This window comes from Microtus pennsylvanicus, chromosome 8 (genome assembly GCF_037038515.1).
Source record: "Microtus pennsylvanicus isolate mMicPen1 chromosome 8, mMicPen1.hap1, whole genome shotgun sequence".
In the NCBI taxonomy this organism is placed as follows: Eukaryota; Metazoa; Chordata; class Mammalia; order Rodentia; family Cricetidae; genus Microtus; species Microtus pennsylvanicus.
The window spans coordinates 23,451,176-23,457,175 of record NC_134586.1 but is presented as its reverse complement, the minus strand read 5'-3'; positions in this window follow the sequence as shown (position 1 = coordinate 23,457,175).

Genomic DNA, 6,000 nt, shown 5'->3' with positions numbered 1-6,000 from the left:
GGGGAATGGGCTGTGGTCCTGCCTCAAGTGATGCTACAGACTTTGTCGACTCCCTATAGGAGGCCTCGCCCTGAGGAGTGGATGGGGTGGGGTGGGGAGAAGATGGGGGGAGTGGGAGGATGGAAGGGAGAGAGAACTGGGATTGGTGTGTAAAATAAGATTGTTTTAGAAATAAAATAAAATATTATAAGTGGAAGAAGAAAAGAAAGAAAAAAGGAAAATGTCCCATAGGCAGGCCCACAGGCCAAACGGATGGACACAATTCTCAATCGAGATTCCTTTCCCTACATACGTCCAGGTTCGTGAAAGCTGTCAAAACAAACCATGATAGCTAGCGTACATGGGGTCCCATGTTCAAACCCTGTACTGCCATGCAGAAACCTTTAAAGAAGGAAACCATGATGCTGTGAACATTCATTCATGCACAGGTTTTTGTGTGAGCTTGTTTCTCACTCTCTTGTTAGTCTATACCCACTAACGGAATCGCTGACTCATAAGGTATATGAGTCACTTTTTCTATTGCCAAGATCAAACACTTATCAAAAGCAAATTAAGGGAGGAAGGTGGCCAGCCACTCTGTGCTGTCAGGAGGTGGGTTCTGTGCCCTTTCATCAAGTCCAGGACCCCGGCCCATGGGGTGGTGCCACCCACATTCAGGGAAGGTCTCCCTACCTGTATTAACTACTTTTCTATTGCTGTGATAAAATACCATAACTAAGGCAACTTACAGACAGAAGGATAAATTGGGGCCTATGGTTCCAAAGGGTTGGGGTCCATAAGGGCAGAGACAGTATGGCAGCAGGCAGCAGACACGGCAGCCAGAGGTAGAAGCTGAGAACCAAGGACTCACATCATGAAATACAGTCAGGAAGTAGGGGAAAAGTACTGGAAATGGTTAAACCTCAAAGCCTGCCCCCGAACCTTGACATACTTCCTTTAGCAAGGCCACACCTCTTAGTCCTCTGCAAATAGCACCACCTACTGGAGATCAGGTATTCCAACACCTAAGCCTATGGGGGACATTCCCATTTAAACCACCACACTGCCTCAGTTAATCCGATCTAAAGTCCTCTCAAGAACATGCTCAGAGAGTTTTCTCTTAAGGGAATTCTAGATCTTATCGGGTTCTGTTACAAGTCCACCCCTTGAAGAAATGACACCAAGACATCGCTTTTAAGCCAGAACCTTCCATCTTCATCCACATAATCACAAAGCCATTTTACAAGATAAATTCAATGAATCAATAAATGTCCCCATAGTCTGTAAGAATCCCAACACTTTTCAAAAGTCCAAAGTCTGTTCTCTGAACTGCGAGTGCCTATACAATAAAAAGGTTACAAGCTTCCAGTATACATGGCACAGAACAAACAGTCCTCTTCAAAAGGAGGAATGGGGACATAGTGGGGACTAATCAGACCAAGGCAAGACTGAAGTGTAACATGGCAGACACCAAGGGTTCATGGGGCTCCAGATAGCTTGGGTCGCCTCCCCTCTCTCTCCAGTGCTGTCTGTAGCACTCACTGCTTCTTGATCCAGCCCCTCCTCATGTCTATGTTCCTGATATGAACAAAGATATTCTAAAGAGACTGACACTTTCCCCTCTCTTTGGCTATCGAACTATAAATAATGGCTCCCCAAGAAACTGGAATTTCCCATAAATCTCATGCCTGAGAAGGAAGGCTGGTACCAGCCAGAGGAGGAATGTGTTTCTGGGAAAGAGATTTCACACAGTTCTGACAACTTGTTAGATGGCCTTGCAGGGGAGATTAGAGACCATGATTTGTTAGTGATAGATGGGACGTCTTGAGCAGGACCTCGCTTCTCTACTTCAACCCGGACCTCACATCAGGACCACAGAAATAGACTTGACTGTACTTGGAACTCTTTGTTCTTCTTCCTAATGTGGCCACACCTGATTGGGATGTCCCTCTGTATGCTGTGAATATATTTTTACTATCATTGGTTAATAAAGTGGCCGGGCAGAATAGAGCCAGGTGGGAAATCCAAGGAAAGATAAAGGGAAAAGGAAGATGGAGTCAGGAAGATGCCAGCTGCTGCCAGAGAAGCAAGCAAGATGTAAGAGGTAGTTAATAATAAGCCTGAGCTAATAGGCCAAACAGTTTGTAATTAATATTAAGCCTCGGGGTGGTTATTCAGAAACTGGCGGGCAGGAAAGAAACCTCCAGTTACACACACAGAATCAATCACCATTTCCTGCATTTCACTATGACTTTGCCCATTGAGGATGAGTGGCCAGCTTGGGTTGTTAGGGCTGTTATGACTCAGGCTCTCATTAGCCACGGCAGGAGAAAAGACATTTTGGGTACTGTCACGTGTAACTGGTCACTGGTGTGTGGGTTCATGCGGGTCCGAGAAATGAAGACTCGGAGACACAAGAGAATAAACTTCACCTCTGTGGCTGCAGGGGACTCAGTCTCGGTGAACTGAAGCGCTGTCCCTTCGCCTCAAGGCAGCTTTATTTTTCATCATTTACACTTGAGCTAGTAGATTTCCATATCTCTAAACAAACTGATTGAGGCTCCCAACAGTACAATGCCAGGTGCAAATACCTGATTTCGTGAGGTCCCACGGTTTTCTGGGTTTCCTCTGACCCGAGTTTTGCTCAGGCTTTGTATCCTTGGGAAACTCACTTAGGACAGCGAAGGGTTTTTATAACACAAAGGAAGGCTCAGGGGCTGTGTGGAAACTCTGAGCCAGGCCAGGTATAACCCTGCGGGGTATCATGGCTACTGGAGGTTTTGCTTGCTATCCCTCTGGTGCCAGATCAGGGGGACATTATACCACAGGGTAGCAGCCACTTGACCCCAGACAGAGAAGAAACGTGAACTAGTCCCACACAGTTTCTGGAACCATCACATTTCAGGGATTTTCCATACCTTCCCACATTGTTCACTATTAGTTTCTCTTCCCTCTGTTTGGTAAAGCGCAGACACGGGCGCTCGGATTTTCTTTGGGATTCTTGAGTAACTTTGACCTTTGGTGAGCCTCTTCCTGGTAGTGTCTTCTTGTAGTTTTGGGTCTCCTTTGAACTGTTTTGGTTTTGTGCCATTTCAGCAACGCGCTGGTGACTGGCTTTGCCTTCGGCAGTTCTCTATTGCTGAGGTTTTGCTGAGGTATTTGGGCTACTGTGCTCTATGTATGACTGTCCTTGTTATTTTGACAGCTCTTTTGAGCAAATTAGGAGTCCTCTTGAACTATCTGGGCACTTACCATGTTACAGGGAATTGAAGTCTGTTGGTCTTTTGGGGCTCTGCTCTGTTGAGCCCTTGGAGGGCTGTTGAACCATTTGAAACATAGAATAAGGGTGTTGCCATCTCTATTGTGATTTGTGTAGCTATGGAAACAATGACTCTGTAGCATCCTTATTCTCCCTAGGGAGGAGAATTCAAGTTGAATTACTTTTTGTAAACTTAGGATAGTTAAATTAATTTGTAAGGAGAAAACTTAATTTTCTCCTAAAATTTCTGAAAACAGTTGAGCTGAAAAACTCTGGTCACTTCAGTTTTAAGTTTTTAAAAAGAATTTTTATTCGTGTGTGTGTGTGTGTATGTGTGTGTGTGTGTGTGTGTGTGTGATGGGGGTGTGGGTGCCCATGGAGTTCAGAAGACAGCATTAGATCCCCTGGAACTGAAGACAGAGGTGTTGTGGTGCCCTGTATGGATGCTGGGCACAGACCTTGGGTCCTCTGAAAGAGCAGCAAGTACTGTTAATCAGTAAGCCACTTCTCCAGCCTCTTGGATATTTTTAAACTCATTGAACTCTAAAATAATATTTTTGGCATACTTAATTTGACCCAAGGTCATGAATGCAAAAGTTTAAGAATGATTTGAGGGCTCTATTAACACATATAGTGAAAAGTCTTGTGTAGGCGAACTTTTCTGTCTCACCAGCTTCTCTCCAAATAACCACACAGAGTCTTATTATTAATTATAAATTCTTGGCTGCTAGCTTAGACTTATTACTAACTAGCTCTTACAACCTAAATTAACCCATATTTCTTATCTGCCCTCTGCCACATGGTGGTACCTTCTTTCAGCACAGCATGCTCATCTTCCTTCTCTCCATGTCTCCATGTGACCCCTGAAATTCTTTCCTCTCTTCTTCCCAGCATCCTCTTGTTATGCTCAAAGTCTTGAACCCCAAAATACCACCAAGAGACAGAATCCATATCCCTGATTGGTCTCTCTTGGTAGGGTAAGGTATTATCCATTTCTGATTGGCCCCTCCCTGTGGGGCATAGAGTTCTTGGTTCCGGTGGTCAAGGGAAGGTCAGGGGCTGCCACTTTGCTGACTGGGCGGGACTGCTCAGGTCTTTGTGCTATAGCTGCAGTTCTGCTGAGGCCTGGGTCTCTCGCTCTTAGTCTGGTTCTCTGCCTAACCTTATCCTGCCTAGCTGTGGGCCCGTCAGCTTCTTTATTAAGCCAGTCACAGTGACATATGTTCACACCGTGTAAAGGAATATTCCACAGTCTTGGGTTTGGGATCTAAGGGGACACTGAGACAGGGGCTCAAGAGCACCCTGAGACAGACTGTCTTATGGGTAAGAGGTTTATGAGAAGACCTGTGACTGCCACAGGGAGACAACAGGACAAGAGTTCTGAGGAGAATTCAGGCCCCAGTGCCAGACAGATGGCATGGAGGGGGTGAGGTGGGGCACTCTGAGGAGCACGCAGGCCCAGGTGGAAGGAATGGAGGCTTCTTTTAGTTTTCTCAGGAAGGGAGGAGGTTCCATGTCATGTGCTTGGTGAGTCCTCCATGGCCTGTTCCTGCAAACAGGCTGTCTCTCTGCTTCCTGGACAGCTGGGGGTAGAGAGGGAGTTTGCATTTGAGAAAGGAATGGAAGACTTTGAAGGTGTGGAGAAAGTAGGAAGGAGGAGGCCCCGTTAGTTAATGTGTTACCACCACATGGGTGTCACAGGCAGCCGCCGACAGCTCGGAGTCTGTCAGCCTGAGGTGAGGGTGCAGAATCAGCTCTGTGTGAGCCGTAAACAGTGGTGGCCTGAGGAGTGTCTGCTCTGAGTGCTAACACAGAAGGACCGCGCTTCTGTCTCTTCTTTCACTCTTCCTTTGCAAATAATAATAATAATTAAATATAGAAATTTAATAGTGAACTGTAATATTTGGGACTAAGAGCAAAGAACCAAAACCCAAACCTGGTTAGCTGAAGTCGTCAGTGTTGGGAAAGAGTAAGCGGCACGTGAACAAACCAAAGTCACTCGGCAAGGCAGTTTTCTCAGTTTTGCAAAAGGTGTGCAGCAACCTAAACCAGGCAAGCAAGCACACCAGGGTGAGAGCCGGTGGCAACTGTGTCTCTTTCATTGGTGGGGAAGGGTGTGACAATCTGACACTCTCAAGTGTTAGCTCTAAAAACTGAGGCTGAGAAAATTGTTACAGAATGTATAAGATGTATAACTAACGTCTTGCTTAAAAAATGTTGTGTTTTTTTTTTTTGAGGCTCAAGGAGAATTTTATTAATAGTTTAAAAGGAAAAACTCCAGAGCAAGCCAAGTGCAAATCTTGGTCAGAGCCTAGAGGAGGGAGATAGGAAAGCAAAGAACACACCGTGTGGTCTGAGGTAAGCGGCGTGGAGGTTGGCCGCACGGCAGACAGGCAGACAGCCACGTGGCAGACAAGTGGCTAAATGACCACATGGCAGGGAGGGGACTTTAGAGGAGGAGTAAGGAGCCCACGTACCAGAAAAAGCTACAGAGGCTCTGGCAGCATCTTAAAGAAAGAGACAGGAGAAAGGAAACACCGCAGAACGGTAGTCAGATCCGCCAGCGCCTGGTGCGGCTGGAGGAACGCTGTCGTTCAGACGCAGAGATGACCGTATTGTCCAAGAGTCCTGAGATCTTCTGAAACACTTCCTGCCAGGTAAGCTTAAGACAAACACTCAAAAGATAATTGACCTGTATGTCTAGATACTTTTAAATGATTTCTGGGCCTTGTCCATATGAAATATCCATATGTTTTGTCAAT